The sequence below is a fragment of the Argiope bruennichi genome, chromosome 1 (assembly GCF_947563725.1).
Source record: "Argiope bruennichi chromosome 1, qqArgBrue1.1, whole genome shotgun sequence".
In the NCBI taxonomy this organism is placed as follows: Eukaryota; Metazoa; Arthropoda; class Arachnida; order Araneae; family Araneidae; genus Argiope; species Argiope bruennichi.
This window is the reverse complement of record NC_079151.1, coordinates 122,116,335-122,138,870: the sequence shown is the minus strand read 5'-3', so window position 1 is coordinate 122,138,870 and position 22,536 is coordinate 122,116,335. Positions and strand designations below refer to the sequence as shown.

At 28.4% G+C, this 22,536-nt stretch overlaps 1 long non-coding RNA gene across 1 annotated transcript; it reads right to left on the bottom strand.

Annotated features, from left to right (window-relative positions):
• Window positions 1-346: 346 nt before the first annotated feature.
• On the bottom strand, window positions 347-16,668 carry LOC129986940 (uncharacterized). The gene is made up of 3 exons (XR_008785569.1): window positions 16,390-16,668; window positions 4,210-4,389; window positions 347-1,584 (listed from the first exon to the last, which is right to left on the bottom strand). It is a non-coding gene; the product is annotated as an uncharacterized LOC129986940 (long non-coding RNA).
• Window positions 16,669-22,536: the final 5,868 nt, after the last annotated feature.

The following is a 22,536-nucleotide window of genomic DNA, read 5'->3' as shown; positions in this document are numbered from 1 at the left end:
TTGCACGAAAGTAATAAATATAGCAATATTATTTTTGAAAAATAAATGTTTTTTAAAATAAAAATGCATTTAATTTTAAATCATTTTTAGAAAGTTGGTTATCTAGTGTATATACTATTTCTTATACACTAGATCTCATACTATCTAGTGTATAATAAATAAATTTAAACCCAAAAATAATTTTAGATAAGATAGTTTAAAATAATGATTGATTTTAATGCATTTAAATACAAGAATGGTGGATTTTAATACATTTGAATACAAGAATAATGGATTTTAATACATTTGAATACAAGAATAAGGGATTTTAATACATTTGAATACAAGAATATAGGATTTTAATACATTTAAATACAAGAATATTGGATTTTAATACCTTTAAATACAAGAATAATGAATTTAGATATATTTGAATACAAGAATATCGGATTTTAATTCATTTGAATACAAGAATATCGGATTTTAATTCATTTGAATATAAGAATAATGGATTTTTAATACATTCTAAATATACATTCACTTTAGCACATTCTTACGATATAAAGCTTGACAGAGCTGCTGGCAATGAGGAATTTGGGCAGGCATTTTGCAGCCCTGGTAATGTGCATTAAGATCCCCTCTTCCCCTTTTGTATATATAGGTCAATTTAGTTGCACATTTTAACACAATTTTAATTAATCAACATTTTAATGATTTATTTTAGATTAATTTTTAATCAAATAATTTTATGAAAATTAATGTCTTAATATTTTTACTTATTTGGTATGATTCGTGATTAAGCAGAATCCATGTTTGATATATATATTTGTTATATATTTGTGCGCGTTTATATATTTGTGCGCGATTATATATTTGTGCGCGTTTGACATCTGCGCACAATATTTTGTGCGCAGATGTTCAATATATGTAAATACTACTAAAACAAAATCTCCGTAACGAAACAAATAGGAACCTGAATAATTATACTTCACAAAATGTTTAGATTACAGTAATATTTTATATTGCTCTATTTATATATTTATTTATATGTCAACTAGGCCTAATAATATGTTTTTATCCGTCTACCTGTGGTACCTTCCTATAGTCCACTTGTCCTAGACAGCTGCCCAGTCAGCAATCATTCATTGCCTATTGGCAAGTGAGCGAGTCAACCAACTTCAAAACAAATTGGAAAAAAATAATTTGCAAATAAATTTAAAAATTTGAAGAAAAAAAATCTTAAGAATAATGTTTTTAAATTTAGGTCATATTTGATTGCAGTGTGAATAAATTCGAGCACACCTCTCTTGTAAATTAAGTGAAAACGCGAAACTGAATTATTGGGAAAATAATACATAAAAAAATCTTGGAATAAAAACCTAAAAAATAGAACGCATAAATAGCTTTGGAATGGGCTAAATAAATAGCTTTAGAATAGAATTCTTAAAAAAACTTTTGGAATTGTTTTGGAAGAACTTTCGAATTGGAAGCAGAACCCTCTAAAGTTGCCATGTCCCTAGTCAGGTGCCTGTGTGACAATTCAGCGCTGGAAATGGACAGAGACATTTACGTTCGAACCACCTTGAACTTATAGGCACCACGTTCCTGAAATAAAAAAGAAAGTGAATATAAAAATAATAATGTATCTTGTAAGTAGTTATATTTGTATGTGTACTTGTTTTATGAGTACCCAGAATAATGTTGTATATGTTTATGATAAAAGATCACATTGTTTTCAGTTGTAAGTAGTTATATTTGTATGTGTACTTGTTTTATGAGTACCCAGAATAATGTTGTATATGTTTATGATAAAAGATCACATTGTTTTCAGTTGTAAGTAGTTATATTTGTATGTGTACTTGTTTTATGAGTACCCAGAATAATGTTGTATATGTTTATGATAAAAGATCACATTGTTTTCAGTTAAATGAAATGTATTATTATTAATTTATGTCAACTTTTTGTTTTGTAAAAACTCTGGATTGGGTTTTTAACGAACTGTGAATGTTGTTATAAATACCTAATTTCTGCAGAATCAATCTAACTACACAAATGATGTTCTTATCAGATTTTAATTATAAGTTATATTGTTTTGGCATCGCTAAAAAAGCACGAGCTATGTATTTGTCAAAATAGCATTTTAAGGATTTACCTGATTTTTTTTTTCGCCGAAGAATAGAAATAATACACTTTAAAATGATGTAATCGATAATAATCGATGTAATCGATAATAATCGATGTAATCGATAATAAATGTAATCGATAAGTACAAAGAACAAGAATATACCTTTAAGCGGCATGTAACTATCAGTTTAATTGATTCATAACAACATAAATTTTGATATTACTGTAACATGTATAGTATTTTTATGTAGTTTTTGAGATTTTTATAATAAAAATTTCTAAAAAAATGTACATTTTTTAATAATTACAAATTTCTGAAAATGTAACAGTTTTAATAATTAGACTTACATAACTATTATCATTGATATTAATAATTTAATTACAGAGTTATAATAATTTTAATGCAACAAATAAGAATCATAACTATCGTTTCAAAATTCAGAAATATTCTAATCGAGGAAATCGAATGAAATTCGATTTGAATGTGAAAGTCAATTTTACAAATGTTTCACAACCAATTTTAGAAGCATTCGAAGATAAGTTACTGTGACATCCAATTAATAATAATAATCAAAGTTATCTCAATTAAATCAATATAGTAATTTACTTTAAAATGAATAATCAAAGTTTTTAATTCTTAGGACAGAAAAAAATGTCACTAAAATATGTATTCGATTTCCGGGTACTTGTATATTAAGCGCAAGCCAGAAATTTATAGCCAAAGATCACATGATAGATTCAACTGAAATGCTGGATTCACGATAGATTTATAAATACATTCTAACTATTGTTCACCAATAACAATCAAGGTATTCACCATCTTAGTCAAGGTCCACATTACAATAATTAATAGTAATTAACAGTTACCAACAATAATTAATAGTAATGTTTCTAGCTATAAAGGAACAATTATCGAATTCTAATTTTTCTAGCATAAAATATAATTTATATCCCTATGATGCATTATACTAGTACACTTAAGGATGGAAACAATTGTGGCGAACGAAGAGTTAAAAGATATGTATGGACTTAAGAATGTTGTAGGTTAAATGCATAAAGATACGCCTTGATGATAAGTTTCAACATAATGATGTATATAGGTTAGCATAGTATCTGAAAATTGTGTAAGTGGACATGAATCACGAAAAAATTGCTTAAAACATTGTAAAATGCAAATCATTGGATCTAGAGCTGCCATGTTTGACGCGTAATTACTTTTTCAATAGCAGTGATCAATTTTTCAAAATTTTTAATTATATTTTAATTAGAAATATCAATTTCAAATCATACTAATTGGAAATTTGAATTGCAAATTATATTAATTGAAAATTTGAATAAAGAAATTAATTGCAATTTTGATGTCAATCCTCAAATATTTACGAGTGAATTAGTGCTGAAATAATCATTAGAAATCAGATTATAATATCAAAACCATTTGGTATCATTTAAAAATTCACAAAATAAGTTGTTTAGTGATATTAATTTTATTGCTATAAATCTTTTCTCTGACTTCAATAAATTTAAATAAAGATTTTAAAGTATATTTAACAACAATCCTTTTCATTGCTTTAGTCATTGCATTTCTATAGATGTACCTTGGGAAGATTATAGATACATTCGAGCATTATCACTGTTGTATTAGTGAAAGTAAATTCCAAAATAAAATAAAAGTTAGGGAATTAATCCTAAAGCATTTCGAGCCAAAAATTTAAACTCCAGTTTAAAATTTTTGATAAGAGCTATTACCCTAAGAACAGACCTTCCCTAAATACCCTTCATTTCTCTTGTTTAACACAAATTTAATTAGGCTTCAGAATTTTTGTGGAATAAAACCAACGATTATTTTTAAAATCTTCGTCTGTGTTATTTTCAATTGAGTGCGCATTTGAAAAAATAATAACCGTAGAAAAGGACTTTAAAAATGATTGCTCGTTATTCTTAACAAGAAAGAACCTATTATGCTCGGTTGATTCCTTTGGACTTTTTTTAACCCTTAGCGAACCGTAGAATAATACCACACAACACTGGCGAAAGGAGGTGGGGTGGGGGCAAAAAAAGAAAAAGAACGGCTAATATGCCATTGTTCGAAATCAAATGTGTTTTTACCTTTCATTCTCACCAATGTTTCCAAACGATTAATCGTTTTTTTCTTTCCACTTCTTCTTCAATACTTCCAGAGAGTTAATCAGCCGTAAATTGAAATGACCCCCCACTCTCTTTTTCGTTCTTTTTTTCCAAATCTGTCATCGCACACTGACTTCAAGGCCAGATCCTTTAAAGATCTCGCTGAAAAAGCAAGAAACAAATAAGGCGGATTTTTACAATGGGAGAATCTGGCTGACTTCAAAGGCAAAGCAAAGCTCGCTCGCGAACAATATAGGTCAGGACGAGCGCAGGTGTTAAATTGAAAGGATTTTAAAGTAAGAAATAATAAAAAAGGCGTTGATCAGCTAAGCTCCGAGCAGGTGTGTACTCAAACGCTTATGGACGCGCGCAAATGTCGAAAAGACCTAAAGGTTTCTAGATGTTTCTTTTGTTCGAATGCTGCCCAGAAACAAAAGAGGAGGTGATTATAGCACAGAAACATTCAGATCAATGATTAACATGCAAAAGTTGAAAATCGTGTTCGAGGAACACTGGTTGGGTAGACATTTCTCTTTCTCTTTGTCTATCTCAAAGATGGGTGGATGCACATTTGTTTGGAACTGTGAACATGCTTTCGCATTCATGAGTTTCAGATAATATAAAATATAAATCCTTACTCTCTTTTGTTGCAGATATAATTCATATTTTCAGTTTGACTGTTCCTTTTTTTGATTCATTCATTCTGAGATTCGCCTTTTTAAAGTTTTGGTCTGATAAAGAACTGTAAAGTTCAAGAAATTACAGCTTTTAATTCCTTATGTTGTATTTATTCTTGAAAAATTAATGCGATTTTATTATAGGCGTTTATCATCCATTAAAATCCTTTCTTTCGAAAACTATGTATCTACGAAAGGAGATCGTCAGGTGTCCATAGGTCTCCAAGACGGGATTTATTCATAAAAGTTTTATATAAATGTCATAGATATATCTCAAAGTGTTTGAATTTGCTGAAAAAATTATTAGAAAACCCCAGCGGGAATAGTTTTCTCGAAATTTTCTTGTTTATTTACTAATACGCTTCACTTCAGAACGCAATATCAACAACATGCTATTGGTAAACAATAGTTATGAAAGAGCCTATAAGTGTGCAATCTTTTCCACACTTTCTTTTAGGGTGTGTAGAAAATTCTTTTTTTTTTCACACATCCCGATTTTTTTTCTTCTTTTCTTTTCTTTCTTTTGGGCCCTTCTTCTTCTCCCCAACCTCCTTTCCTTTTCTCTCCTTTTCTCCTCTTTCTTTTCTTTTTTTTCTTTTTGGGATATTAATGAATTGTTAATACGCAAATACCAGAAAACCTATTGCGTATTTTGAATATCTTTTTTTCAGATTGATTGGAGGTAAACTTCGACACAGAACTACAATTGGTCACAAAATCCCATACCAAATTTCATTCATTTAATCATTAATTTTTTGAGTTATTACTGCTTTGATTGCATTATAATTGCTTGTGAAAATATAGACCAACAAACAGTCGACCATCTAGATGAATTTGTTTACAAATCCAATACATATCTACATTTTCAATGCTAAATCAATGCACCAAATTTATCCAACAAATTCTCTCCGCACTGAATTAACGTATGTTTAAACATGGGACAGACAGATTTCCCTGAACTGGAATTCGTTCTAAATTTGATAGAAATCTATAAATTTGGTTTGAAGTTTATATACCAAATTTAATTCGTCTAGATCAAAGCGGTTTTGAGTTATCGCATTCATAGGCATATAGATAGACATAATTCCCCAAAACTCGAATTTTTGAACTCAAGATGGTCTGAAATGTGGAAACTTGTCAAAATCTTGAGTTCGAAATTTTTGACGACTGCAATACTTTCTCTTTGTATAAAGTGTATACAAGAAATTAAAAACTGAATCCGAATTTTTTTTGTTTGTTTAATGCGATTTCAATATTTTAAAAGCTGTTGTGTCTTTATAGGTTGCATAGTTTTCAACTAAAGAATAATTAAAAAAAAATTGTATATATTTTTTAATGTGCGCACAAAAATATTTTATTTTGAAATCACTTCCAGTCTCTGGTTTGAGCATATAATTAGTTCAAAATATTATCTTTTTGAATTATTACTTTTTCATAATCAGAGTTTGCAAGGAAAAAATATGATGGTAATCGAGAAAAAATTCGAATGCGAACTTTTAGCTTATCTCTATTGACTTCACTTCTCTACTTCCTTGACACCAAAAAACATATTTTTGACATTTTGTCTGCCTTTGTGTCAATGAACACCAAAATTCAAATAGAGCTAGATTGATGAAGTTCGATACGTAGACTTACGATCGAACTTGTATATTTATAACAAATTTTGAATAATATCCACTCACAGGTCTATTTGTCTGGTTGTTCTATAATTCTAAAATACAAAAGGCTAGGTAAATAATATTAGGTATATAGTTTTATCATCTAAATATTGATTCGTATAAAATTTTAAGTCAAATTTGTTAGAGAATTAACTATCTGTTGGTTTGTGCTTTCGCATTATGTAAAGGAAATAATTCATAAATGAAAAAAAGTTAAATCAATGATATTCAGTATTTTATTTTATGATTACAATTGTAGTTTCATGTCAAATTTTGGCTTCATTCGTTGGGCAAAAATGGTTCAAAATATATAATCTCTCGATAAATTCAGTAAAAATGTTAAATTCACGCTAAAAATCTATATTTCAAAACTATTATTTGCTAATGTCATGATGGCATTTGCATTCTTACCCAAGATTCCTAATTTTATGCGGGAAGAAGGAGGAAAGTTGAAAGATGTTAGAAAATTTCGTCAAGATCAGGGCCATTTAGAGGCATCTGTTTTCCTGCTTTCTGAACGGTCACGCATTTGTATTAACACATTCATCAATTTACTTTCTTCATTTATAAATAAGGGAAGATTTAGAGTCATCTCTCGATAAATTCAGTAAAAATGTTAAATTCACGCTAAGAATCTATATTTCAAAACTATTATTTGCTAATGTCATGATGGCATTTGCATTCTTACCCAAGATTCCTAATTTTATGCGGGAAGAAGGAGGAAAGTTGAAAGATGCTAGAAAATTTCGTCAAGATCAGGGCCATTTAGAGGCATCTGTTTTCCTGCTTTCTGAACGGTCACGCATTTGTATTAACACATTCATCAATTTACTTTCTTCATTTATAAATAAGGGAAGATTTAGAGTCATATCTCGATAAATTCAGTAAAAATGTTAAATTCACGCTAAAAATCTATATTTCAAAACTATTATTTGCTAATGTCATGATGGCATTTGCATTCTTACCCAAGATTCCTAATTTTATGCGGGAAGAAGGAGGAAAGTTGAAAGATGTTAGAAAATTTCGTCAAGATCAGGGCCATTTAGAGGCATCTGTTTTCCTGCTTTCTGAACGGTCACGCATTTGTATTAACACATTCATCAATTTACTTTCTTCATTTATAAATAAGGGAAGATTTAGAGTCATATCTCGATAAATTCAGTAAAAATGTTAAATTCACGCTAAGAATCTATATTTCAAAACTATTATTTGCTAATGTCATGATGGCATTTGCATTCTTACCCAAGATTCCTAATTTTATGCGGGAAGAAGGAGGAAAGTTGAAAGATGTTAGAAAATTTCGTCAAGATCAGGGCCATTTAGAGGCATCTGTTTTCCTGCTTTCTGAACGGTCACGAATTTGTATTAACACATTCATCAATTTACTTTCTTCATTTATAAATAAGGGAAGATTTAGAGTCATCTCTCGATAAATTCAGTAAAAATGTTAAATTCACGCTAAGAATCTATATTTCAAAACTATTATTTGCTAATGTCATGATGGCATTTGCATTCTTACCCAAGATTCCTAATTTTATGCGGGAAGAAGGAGGAAAGTTGAAAGATGCTAGAAAATTTCGTCAAGATCAGGGCCATTTAGAGGCATCTGTTTTCCTGCTTTCTGAACGGTCACGCATTTGTATTAACACATTCATCAATTCACTTTCTTCATTTATAAATAAGGGAAGATTTAGAGTCATCTGCAGCCCAATAACAATAATTTTTCTTGTTAATATTAATTTAAAAAATGTCGCAAATAAGAAAAGATGAAGAATTAACTGCAATGCTCTGTGACAATGTGTGTGGATTACAGGAAGGAAATTTGACAGATATTTACAAATATGAAGTAAAGACCTTATACTAAAATTTATCTGTCTGATTCAGAGATGTTTTAAGTTATTGCGTTCACAAAAAGACAAACTTAATTCGAAAATGTGTTTTATGACTCCTGAAGGTCTGAAACATAGAGATATGCAAAATCTCGAATTCGAATTGTTTGGCAATTACAGTGCTCCCTAGTAACCAAAACCATAAAGCCACAAGAATACTAAACTATAAACTGTATTGAAAATTTTACAGTACGTCTGAGGCCTGCCAAAAGATATTGGGCAAGGTATAAGAGCACGAATATAAATATTATCTAATTTGCTTAGGTTAAAGTAGCACAAATATAAGATCCCTCGAGGAGGAACTCATAATATCATTCAATCGCGGTCTGTTTTACGATAAGAATTATATTTTAACAAGAGATTCATTAAATATGTATTACTAATACCTATAAGGGAAAGAAAATGCATGAATAACATGATATATGACACACTTCCCCACTATTGTGGACTGGCTTTTTAGAAGATACTTAGCTCTAGTTATATTTCCTCTCAACATTCAAAAAGGGATCCGTTAGTATACTTTTAGAGGTAAGTTCCAAAAGTTGCAATCTCGGTAGCCCTAATATTTTGCCCTCGTTCCGATATTGCATTTTAATTGTAGGTCCTTTGTACCATATATTATTAAGAATATATTGGAGAACTTAATAAACAAGTCCAACTAATTGATATCTCAAAACATGAGTACAAGCACGTGAAACATTTTAAATCGCACATTGTTGAGAATATGAAACCAGATTCACAAGAGAATTCAAAAGGCCTCAGAAAACTTTAAGAAATTGCTATTTTTTCATAATACAAATTTATTTTTGCATCATACATTAAAGTTGTATTTACAAAAAAAAAAAAAAAAAAACTTTACTGAGACTTGTTTTTATATTCTCAAAAATGTTTCAAAAATTTTATATTCAAAAAACGTTTCGCACGGTTATGCCGACATTTTGAGAAATCAACAAATTCGACTGTTGATTAGGGTCCCCAATGTATTTGCTTTCCATATAAACGAAGCTGAAAATCCCTAATTATATAAGATAATTGTTTATAGAACTCAGAAAACTGGAGAATCTGATATTATCCTCGAGTAAATTTTTTCTAGTTATGGACAGGAGGAAAATCAGATTATGGAAATCCAGTCATCAAAAATGAGAATTTTTCTGATAAAACACTGGTAACTGCATTGATGAGCAAGATGAGAGAAATTTTTCAATCACATATTTATAATAAAGAAATCAACGCTTTCAAGCTTTCTTTAACTTAAATTCTAACAGAAACATTTAGCTGTGAAACCAAAATTATAATTTCAATACAAGCACATTTTTTACATATTATAAATTATTTGCATTAAAATTAGTTGTCTTTGGTAAATGATACTGGATTGTTTTGTTTTGCTGTGATCCTTTTTTAGTTTGATTCTTGGAATTTGATATATTTTATCCTCAATTCATTATTTTGATGAATGAAATGAAATGAATGATGAAAATTTCTTTAGTTCTTACTAATTCAGTAAATTTATATGATTTTAAAAATTCAAAAGTTTTATAAAATTATCTACCATTCCACGGAGTTACTTTGTAGGCAATAAATTATTCAAAAGAAAAAATTAAACTAACCTGGAAAAACTTTCGGGAATTAATGTATAGCATTAATTTCGCTGGATATTTAATTGGTTTGTGAAATTCGTTATCATGTTGTATATACCCGATTCATAGTTTTGAAATTATATTATATTATGATAGTAAATCTAATTTAATCATTATAAAAGATTCCCACAGTGAATTTTTAAGACCTCGTTTTGAAAATCGACATCCTTCCCAACTTTTACATCATTTTCTGGAATATTCGACAGCTTTATATTAAAAATGTAACCACTTTTAGATTTTCTAGTACTGGCAAGTTTAAGAGGGACCTCGATTGATAGAGACCTACATAATCGAGATCCAATTGTAAAAGCATTAATTAGCTTCGATTAGATTCCGTCTTTCAGTAATGACGTGATCTCGGAATTTGCCCTGGTGTTGGGAAATCGCTCAAGGAAGCTTTATTTTGAAAATTTCAAAGGTTTCAAGAGATAGTAACATCCACTGGCTCAATCCACTCGAAATAATTAGCATTTAATGGGTTTCAGTTCGGTTCTGCAAACTGTGTCTATGTTAAATTTTCTATACAGTTGAGCCACTTTCAGTTCATTGAAAAACATGCAATTAATAATGAGATAATTTGCTTTGAAAAATAGCTGAGCACGTTTGTGTTCTGTCATATTTTTATATTTACAAATGAATATTTTAGCATTATAATATATATACTCTAGCATATTATCTATAAACTGAGTCATGCAACATGTGTGATGGGAGAATCGTTCAAAATGCCCTGCAGGATAACATACGAAATTGGCGCATAGTTGATTTTGGGGTAGGAGATGTTCTCTGAGAAAGAGTTGTTTAAAGTTTTAATTAGATTTTTAATTAAAAATCAATAATAAATTGTAATTTTTATTTTTAATAACTTTATAGCATATTATTACACCAAAAACAATTTTTACATCATTTTGAAATTCAAAAAATAAGTCTTTCACTGTTTTGCTCTTTTATTTTAGCACAATTTTTTTGGTAATTTCAATAATATTTTTTCATTGTGTTTAAATGCATTTTACATTTAACGCTGTATTAGTAACTGAATTATTATGAATTTAGACTCTTGTATACTGGGTATTTTAACATATTTTTTGTGTGAGTACATTGCTGTTGCCATATAATTAGAAATAAATTTTAAAATTAAATAAAGGTAAAGTTATCAAACCTAAAACATTATAAGATTAGAATGTTTCCGATTGATAACCTCCTCGTGAGTTTCATCGTTGCCATATAATTAGAAGTAATTTTAAAATTAATTAAGGGAGAAACTATCAAGTCTAAAACGCTATCATACTATAGTATTTCAGACTAGAAGTTTGTATTTCTCTTTAGTTTTTCTAGAACAAATTCTTTTCTAGAGAATTCTAGAACAAATTCTTTTCTAGAGAATTCTAGAACAAATTTTTTTTCTAGAATACTCTAGAACAAAATTACGTCAAATTAAATGGCAATGAGTGACTTTTACGAATATTGAACTTTTCTTACATATTAAAAAAATTACTTTTAATAAAAAATAAATTAAAAATTAATTAAAATTAATTTTAATAAATAATAACTTATTATAAAAAATTAATTTTTTATCAGAAAAACATAATCAATTTGCTCATTTTATTATAAATGAATCTTAAATACTGTAAGTGTGTCGAACACAAAATGAATGTTTTTAACGAGTTCTTATATAATAATATATTGTATTGTATATTCTGTCTATATATATTTATGAGCGAGGATATTTGATTTTCATAATTTACCCCTTTCAAGGCATCATTGGGTAAAGTTGGCATTATCAAGGTAAAACTTCTTTTTCTGCAAGTATTTATACCTTGCAGCAAAAACAACTGAAATGTTGTGCAGCTATAACAGTTATTTAGATTCCTTTGTTCACGATCTTAATTCACATTCGGTCTTAGAGATCTGCTATTTATTTTTGTCTGCAATGCAAAGAATAAGGAAAATATTCATGTTAAAATGTCATACCTATATATAAAAAATGCACTTATATATAAAAGACCTATACATATATATCTATCATAAAATACCTATCTAAATCATACCTATATATATAAAAAAAATGTGTCTTCATTTAAAATTTTCGAAATTTTAATACTGTAATCACAAAGGTCAAAGCGATTTGTTGTTTCGTACAACATTCTCGAATTAATATCTTGACATCAATATTATCTCGCATCCAAAATTTCATTCGTTTCCTTCTATGAAATCAAAGATTTTTTTTTTTGTAGTTTTCTATTATATTAAATGCATGTGGTAATGAGAAATTTCCAATACATTTTTTTTATGCAATGCAATGTAAAAAAGTAATGTTAATCCACTTTTTAATATATTTTAGTTCATCAATAAAGAATGTAAAATCAAACCAAAAAAGTGGAAACTTTTAACTGCTTACATTACATCAATACATTTGTAACGCAGCTTAAGCTTTAGACATATAAAGTTAAAAAAATTATTTATTGTCTATGATTTTTTTTTATGGAAGCGCAAACGATTTTATATTCGGAACAGTATATTTCGACCTATGATGAAAAGAATAAAGAATACCAAAAGCAGAATTATCGTTAAGGAAAAATAGATATGAAATTTAGGATTAAAAAGTTTTCCAATTTTTAAAGATTTTTCTTTTATAATAATAAGAATAAAGAATACCAAAAGCAGAATTATCGTTAAGGAAAAATAGATATGAAATTTTGGATTAAAAAGTTTTCCAATTTTTAAAGATTTTTCTTTTATAATAATAAGAATAAAGAATAGCAAAAGCAGAATTATCGTTAAGGAAAAATAGATATGAAATTTAGGATTAAAAAGTTTTCCAATTTTTAAAGATTTTTCTTTTATAATAATAAGAATAAAGAATACCAAAAGCAGAATTATCGTTAAGGAAAAATAGATATGAAATTTAGGATTAAAAAGTTTTCCAATTTTTAAAGATTTTTCTTTTATAATAATAAGAATAAAGAATACCAAAAGCAGAATTATCGTTAAGGAAAATAGATATGAAATTTAGGATTAAAAAGTTTTCCAATTTTTAAAGATTTTTCTTTTATAATAATAAGAATAAAGAATACCAAAAGCAGAATTATCGTTAAGAAAAAATAGATATGAAATTTAGGATTAAAAAGTTTTCCAATTTTTAAAGATTTTTCTTTTATAATAATAAGAATAAAGAATACCAAAAGCAGAATTATCGTTAAGGAAAAATAGATATGAAATTTAGGATTAAAAAGTTTTCCAATTTTTAAAGATTTTTCTTTTATAATAATAAGAATAAAGAATACCAAAAGCAGAATTATCTTTAAAGAAAAATAGATATGAAATTTTGGGTCAAAAAGCCTTCCAATTTTTAAAGATTTATTTTTAATGACTTGTTAAAACATAGACAAAATTTAGTGAAATTCTTGCTATTTCAATAATTATTTTCTCAATTTCAACGCTTCTTAATATGCAAACTTCAATAACTAAATGCCTTGTCGATCTGAGGAATTTCAACCACAAGAAAAGCAAAATAAAAATACAGCAATGCGTCCACAGAAAAATTCCGAAAAGCAAATTAATCATAGCCAATTTTTTTTTGAAATATTAAAAAAAAAAACTTCACAGATTTTGAAATATAATTTCTCTAAGCAAAGGTTCATTTTTAATAAATTTTTTAAAAAGTAATAAAATTCTAATTACAATTATCGCAGCACGATCATAGTTTGCTCTTGCCTTCATTTTATTGCTTAAAATTTGCCTTAAAAATTTGCTGCCAACTATATTGCAAAAATAATGTGTACACAATAAATGTATTTTAGCATTGTCGCAACGCGCGTCAATATAAATCGAACTAATTGTAGAAGATAAATTTACAAGTTTATTATTTTAAATTAGAAAAAAAATGAAATAATACAATTGATATAACTCACTAACTTATTTTATAAACTTATAATGGTGTAAAAATTTATTCATTGGGCAAAAGTATATTCCGGAGAGTTACAGAAGAAAAATTCCAATATTTGATAAATTTCTTATTGAAAATTAAGTTTAAATTTCGGAAAACACTCTATTAGTGAGCGCCTTCAGTCCGAGAAGTAACTACATGCCGAATTTGGTAGCTCTAATTCAACATACTTCCTGTTCTGTAGAGTGTTTTGAACGATTTTTTTTCATCATGTATGTCACAATTTACAAAATCCAATAAAATTCGCCATGCTAATGTAAAATTTTCGCCTCGTTAAAGAAATTGTTTGAAAATAAATGCGCTTGCATGTATCTAACCTTTATATATAATAAAAATGAATAGGTGTGTGTTTGTTGGCGGACATGTTAGACGCCTATACACAGACCTAGAACTACAGAACTTGATATACTAAATATACTTTTGAAGTTGTAAATATGCACCTCGGAGCAATTAAACTCGGAAAATTTGAGTTCTCCGCCATAACTTTCGAAAATATAACACAAATAATTTTTACTTCACCCTAACATTCAAAAAAATTATCTTTTCAATGATACCGATTTTTTTCCGTACAATCTTTTTCAATTCTTTAATAATTTTTAAAAAACTATTTTAAGATATTCAGGAGCAATGTATTTCATTGTTGAAGTGGAACTTAAATCTTTTTCATTGATGCAACAAAAATTCCATTCTTTCCATTGTTGATAATCCAGATATGAAAAATCAGCGTATTTTCCCATATTAGTAAGTATCAGTACAAGGCATGCTTTTAATAATACCTTTAAACTTTTGTTGCATCAAAAATTAGATTTTAATTTCAAAATCAAAAAGTGGTGAATATTTTTAAAGCATTCATTTTTATACTATTCTTATTTTCTGTGAATTAATTGGGTATAAAAATATGTTGACAGAAAATTAGGAAAATGCACATGTAAGCACAACGAATAGAACGGTATGAAATTTCTAAAAGTGTTATAGGGGCAATCAGAATTGGAAATTTAAAAAATATTTTTGAGGCCATTCAGTTTAAGCTACAAAAGATAATTAATGAAAATTTTTAGCTACCTCCAATAACAGTGAATCAGTTAGTTGCCGGAGGCGTTTTGTTAAATCATTTTATTATTTTGAATTATTTGGAATTTTATTCGATGGCAGTTTTCTCGACTTTGAAATTGATTTCCCGTTACTCTTGATGTAAGGTGTTTAAAATTATTAATAATGCAGGCACATACACTGAAAAAAAATTTAGTTAATGATTAAATCTAGATTGTTGTGTATTTAAAATAGGTGACTAAATTGAAAGTCGTTTTTACGCGAAATTATGATTTTTTTTTAATTTAATATTTTTAATGTTTGAATGGGTTTCTTTAGAATTTTGTTTCTAAGTCTATTGTTTCAGAATATAAGTTTGGGAAGATTTTACTGATTTTTATATTTGCATTTGCATACGTTTTGCTATTTTGTATCTTTAGATGCCATTTCCTCAAACTCTAATCTTTGATAGAATTTTCGTACGAAACTCCTCACTACTTAAAATCTAATGCATATTTTTTTTCAAATTTGGTATAATAATTCTTCGAAATGTTCTGCAGTTCCTGAACTAGAGAATAAGTAATCTATTCATTTAGAAATAATTAATAGTTGTTAATATTTCTTAATATATTGTTAATATTTGTTAATAATTAATAATAGTCACAATGTAAAAAAAAAAAAATTAAGAAATTTCATATTATACAAACAGTCGAACCCCAATATTTAAAGAATGGATGGACATACAGCTTATTTTTTAATTCAGGAACTAGATTATATATTTCTTAAGCTCTCTGCAAAATTTTAAACAAATCATTAGATAAACCTCTAAACTGAATATTTTTGTTTTATATCTCCTTTTAGCCAAAAAAAAAAAAAATGCCCTTTTTTTTAAATTTTTTAAAAAATTGCTACCTAGCTGGTATATTTTGGTTTCATAAATGTTTTTTCCCCACTATTTTTTATGCAAATATTCAAAAACATAACTATTTTTGAATGTAACTTAGTTAAAACTAAGACAAAACAGCCATATTTTCAAAGGCTCGCGGCTCAGAAATACGACTAAAAATTTTGTCCAAGTTTTAATTATACAAATACATATAAACTTTATTTATTTAAATTCAAAAGGATGAATCTATCACAATTTCCTGCTTTGCAAATTTCTGCCCAAAACAAATCTTTTTCAGAATCTTGCAGAAATTTAGATAAAATCTAACCATATTTTCAAAAACTCATGGCACAAAAATCTTTCTAAAAATTTAGTCTCAATTTTAATATTCCAAATGGGCATAAAATTTGTTTTTTTGGTACACAAAATAATGAATTTCTCACCATTTCCTGCTACACAAATTTCAGTCCAAACGATTCTTTTTCAGAATTTTGCATTTCCCAGGACAGCAGACTTGCGCAGATCTATCCTTCCCGGGCAGCTCTCGGCGCAGATGACCGTTGAGAATTAATCGAAAGACGCGTTTTCTGCTGACCCCGCTCGGTCGCCAGCGCAGAAGGAGAAAAAAAGTATCAAAACACAACGAAAAAATAAAAGAAAAGAAAGAAAATGAGCAGCCAAGTAATAAAGTTGAAACTTTTGCCTGCCTGCATGGCTAAGTAACAAGACGTTTCCTAACTGTCTAGACGAGCAACCAAAGCACTTCCTGCTTTCGGACCACTTATGACATGGATTGATCGCGTTTACTCTGCTTTTCTTTCTTTCTTTTTCTGTTTTTTCTTCTTTCCAACACCTTATTCCTACGGGTACGATTGAATCAATCGCAACCTCTTTCCGATTCGACAGTTTGGTAATCGATTTGGTAATCACTTCCATATTGAGAACGGTGACAATTTGGATTGATAATGAATTGGCGGGACCAGTAGAAAAACTGGTTGGAGACAGACATGAGATCTTTCCAATCCTTGTGTCCGTTTTTGACAGCTGGTACAAAAGAAGTGGTGTTCCAACAACGTAATATTAAATTCGGTGGCTATATTTAAATATTAATTATATAGATGTTTGTTTCAAAAGGATAAATGTAAAAAGAAAGGAATGAGATGTTAAAAAAAGGTTAGAAATATATGACGAGAAATTTTTTCTTCTTCTTCGAATGATGGAATAGATTGTATTTGAGATATTTCTTTCCGAAATTTCGTTGAGAGCTCTTTCTTTGTTCTTTATAGAAATTAACTAGATTTATTCAAAGAATTAAAAGAGAATATTAGTTTTAAATATGTTATGATTATTTTATTGTTAAATATTTTTCCTGAACGATCCTGAAAGAATCTGATTATTTTGAATATATCTTTTCAGTTTTAAATATCAATTTCACTCTATCTTATTTCAATAAATTTTGTTGAATTCTAAACTATTTCTAATAAATTTATAATTTCTAAAATCATCCAAACATTATTTTATTACTTATATTTTTGTATTAATTATAAATACGCACAGTCCTAAAGGTGGCATTTAATTTTTGTAATAACAAAAATTAGATTCTAACGTAATAACATGGTAACAATTTAAGACTAATTCATCCATTTTTATATTATTTTTTTTTAAAAAAAATTACTTTTTCTTACAGTAACGATGACATAAAGAGATAAAAAAATATGTTTAGCTTTGCTGTAATGCAAATTATATAAATTCAATATCTAAAGCATTGCAAAATATTGGTGAAAACTATATTTAAAATTAATTCATAACAGAGAAAAAATGATTGGTAATTGATATAATATAATTAATGAATAATTAATAATATAATGATATAATATAATTGATATGATTGATATAATGGAGAAGTTAATTTTTGCAAATTTTAAAATGGTGTAAAAAAGGGTTTTGTGTGATAGTATATTTCGCAGTTATTAATAAAATTTAATAAAAAAATTTCGATTAATTTATTTTTGATTTGTTAATAAAATTTCGATTAATGAAAAGTTTGAAAAATTCTTTCATGTTGAGCATCTGTTGCCAATTGGTAGATGCAAATACAGCGTTCTGCCTAGTAGAGTATTTCGAGCGATTTTTACTCATATAGGATGCCATATATGAATAGCATTCCAACCATTATACCATTACCATTCATAATTGTTTTCATTATCACATTAAAATGCTTTCTTTCTTATTTTTGTTCCAATAATTCATTTTCTATGTTTTCGCAGCTCTAATTAAGTATGATTCAGAGAGAGCCATTGTTTAATTGATGACTGTAGGAAAATGAAACGAAAACGTTACACCCCTTCCCGAAGTTTGTCACTGAGAAAAATACTTTTCTACTGCTGTCGAAATTAGTCTAGAGTTTTAATCAGTCAGGACAGTTTCAGTTCTCTATTTTATGATTCATTATTCTAAATGCAAAAATTATTGCAGATTCAAATAAAATGTCCTATTGGTTCCATTTCGTTGTAAGTTTATAATATAAAACAGAAAATATATACATACCAGCCGTTAACGACCAGCTCGTTTGCCCAAATGTTTGACTTTTTAAGCTATTAATTGTTAATATAGAATACAATTTTTTAAATTTCATCTTTTTATATGATACGACCGAAAAACATAAATTTAATTGAATCAATATGCTACAAATTATTGTGGATAGAAAGTAAAGAGTATATATATATATATATATATATATATATATATATATATATATATATATATATATATATATATATATATATATATATATATATATATATATATATATATATATATTTCGAATTAAAAAAGGAAGCGGAAATCCTGTTTTGGGATAATAATTGCTTATTTTTGTCCAAAATAAGCAATTTTTTAAAATTTTAACAGTGTCCAAGTAGACGGTTGAATGTTTTGATAAATGAGTTTGAATTTAAACATAACATTAAACTGTTGTTTTGCGATGGTGAGTTAAATTTTTAAAAAAAATTACTAAAAGTATAGAAAAAAGATTGTACAGTAATCAGATTTATATTATTAAAAAGACAATTTAATTGAGTTTTAGGATACTGCAAAAACGAATTTTGTGCGATAATAGTTTTAGAAGATATGATCATCAATTTCCTTAGCTAACCCCTTAACTGTTTTATTTTCTTTATTATCTAATAAGATGACACCTTCTATTTTGGGAATATTTTCTTATTTTGATTCAAATGGAAATCCATTGAATGCTTGACTTATCTATGTATTCGAAGTAATTTTAATATTAAATTATAATTCATATGAATGGTTTATTTTTTGATTACAACTATCAAAATTCGATAAATCGATGCACGTATGGCACTCGGGCAAAGCAGTTAAGTGGTTTTAATTCTTAACAATGATCTGTCCGCCAACTTTTAAGTTTATTCTCTCCCTTTTTTAAATTTTCTATCTGGTATTTGTATCTTGAGTCTTTTTCACAACTTGTTTTCTCTGAGTGTTTTAGTCGATGAGACGTGCCCTCTTTCTAGCGTTTCTAATAATATTTTGAAATTCCGTATACTAGGAAAGCGTTCAATGAACTGCAGCTATAGAAACGTTCAATAAAACAGTCTGAAATGTTCATAAAACGATTTGTTTAAATTTGTCTATTATCATTCTGCCATTCGTATCTGCCTTTCGTAGATCTAGTATCTGCATTCGTAGATTCGTATCTGCCTTTTTTTCCCACAAAAACGTTTCTAAAATGGTAAACAGTAACAATATGTAATTTCCGCAAACTATTCTGACGTAACATTTAAGGTCAATCATGTAATTTTCACATTTTTGATTATTTCAGAAGTATTTAATTAATTAAAAAAATGAATTACTACCCATTCTTAAATAAAAACAATTATATATTTAAATGAACAAAAAATAGCGAGGTTATCATTTGCATTTTCTTTGTATTTTCAGATTGATAGCATATGGCATGGCAGACTATATATTTTATAATAAAATTAAGAAAATAATTAATAATAATCAAAATTTACTTTGAATTTATTGAGAAGAAAGCAAGATGACAAAATATGATTTTGTAAAAAATCATGAATAGTTTATGTAAATTTGATTTTAATGAATACGTTTTGCAGAATTTTCAACTATTACTATTCAGAGAACCTGGTTAACTGTTTTCGATAAAAATTGGCAGTTCAGTATCGTAATCTTTGTAACAGTTATTAATTCTTATCATGTGTTGTCTCTTATCGGCATTAGTTAATGTTATGTCCTAGATTAGGCGAAAATATTCGAAAATTTTTATTTTCTGTCCATGGTGGATATTTTACCTTAAAATAGAATGTTTCAATTTAGAAAAACTGTCCTAATTGCAATTAAAGCGTCAAATCAAATTTTTACCAACATCTAAAACATTAAAGGCCTCATAAATTAATCTGAATCTCAAGATGAAGTGACATATGTCACTTTAGAAGGATATGCACACGATTTGTTTGCAAGATATAAAACATAAGCCGATCTCAAATGGGCATATTTCTGAGCTGAAATTTTCTAAAAATTATGCTTCAGTATTATAATACATTTAAAATTTTTTAATAGCAACTATTATCTCTGTTGGAAAGTCTGTCAATATTCTTAAAGTTAAGATTTGAATCATTTATCAAGTTATTTTCCGTTTTAGTTTAAGATAATCATCTGAAGACATTTTTTCATGTTACATGCCAAGAATTTGGCATTTTCAATTTGGATTCTGACTTTTAAAAAGGAGTACATAATAAATGTGATTGCAATTCATAACATCATTATTTAAATACAGTATTTTCCTGAGTATTCAGTTCGTGACTATCCGACCAAGATTTTCTTTTTCGTAATTACATGAGGAAAGTAAGGCATCTATTAAGTCATCTAAGGGCATTTTCAAAACCTAAAAACTGCAAGCTTTGTCACTTATCTTAGGTTCATTTTTCCTATCTGTGTAATCATTTATCAGTGAAAACTAAAATCAGTTTGAGCCAATTTTCTTAAGAACTATGCCTACGATTTACGTTATGTTTCCGGTAATTAAATTGGGCATTACAGAATTCATGTTAAAATGTGAACAGTTATATCCTTTAACTTAAGAAACTATCAATCCATAAATAAACAATGTGCAAAAACATCTATATAATTTTTCTGAATCTATATAATAAAATATAAAATATACATTGTATTTAGAGAGCGCTAATGCTGCTACAACTAAAACACGAATGAACTTAACCAAAATTAGAAATAAATATTAAGTTAACAGCCAAAGAATCAAAAAGAAAGATTAAATGAATCCGGCCTGAAGACTTTCTCAAGGGTCACCCTCAGGCAAGGATTCAAACCAGGGATTTTTTCTGTGAGGGGTCTGACTTTCGTCCAACAAACTGACCCCTCGTGACCCGAAAATCCCAGAAAATTGAGGTTTTTTGGAGATAAATTAGTATCACAAGATTAAAACAAGTAAAAGCACTAGCAAAAAAACAATCCAAATAAAACCACAGCAAATCAAACCACAATGGGGAAAACACATGGGGAAAGTAAGGCACATGGGGAAATTAATTACATGGGGAAAGTAAGGCATCTATTAAGTCATCTAAGGACATTTTCAAAACCTAAAAACTGCAAGCTTTGTCACTTATCTTAGGTTTATTTTTCCTATCTGTGTAATCATTTATCAGTGAAAACTAAAATCAGTTTGAGCCAATTTTCTTAAGAACTATGCCTACGATTTACGTTATGAACAGTTATATCCTTTAACTTACTTTTTCTCTTATAAATTCTTGAAACGCACAGTGAAGTATATGAACATATATAAACTACCTGTACAGAGTCTTCTATTTTAACTTGCCACGCTACCGACAACTGCTTCTATGATTCACCGGATAAATGGAGGGCTTAATACCAATAAGAAGTGAGAATATGTATTATGACAGTGAATTTTAGTATAAAAACTTTGTTTTCTAATACTGATGGGCAAAGAAATGAATTCATGAAACTTCGGCCTATTCGGCTTTTTTTGTTATCCGGCCAGTTCTTCCACAACATGAGGCCAGATACTGGGGAGTGTATTGTATATATTATTCCTTCTCCGATTACGAAACCCTCAATGTTTTTTGCGCATGCGTCAGGATTTGTATATTTTGTCGAGACAGTTTAGTTTAGTTTAGTTATATTAACGTCCCGTTTGAAGCAACACTAGGGCTATTTTGGGACGGACCTCGTCATTTTGAACCGCGGTCAGATGACGAGGACGACACCTGAGCTGGCACCCCCCTCTCCACACCGCACCACACCAGCGGGAGGACGTTTGGTCATGACGGATTTAACGTGCAACAGACCCCCTTACACGACGGTTCTTCGGTGGAATCGGGTCTCGAACCTGAAACCCTCCGGTTCCGAAGCCGAGACCTTACCACGAGGCCACCGCTGCCCGTCAAGAAAGAGATGGGAGAAAAGATGAAAGGAGGCATTTACATGTAGCAATAGGATGAATTCAGATTATACACAGACTTCGGAGGCGTAAAAGCCTCTCATCTCTCTGCGTACCACCCCTCAGCGACTTGCAAGAA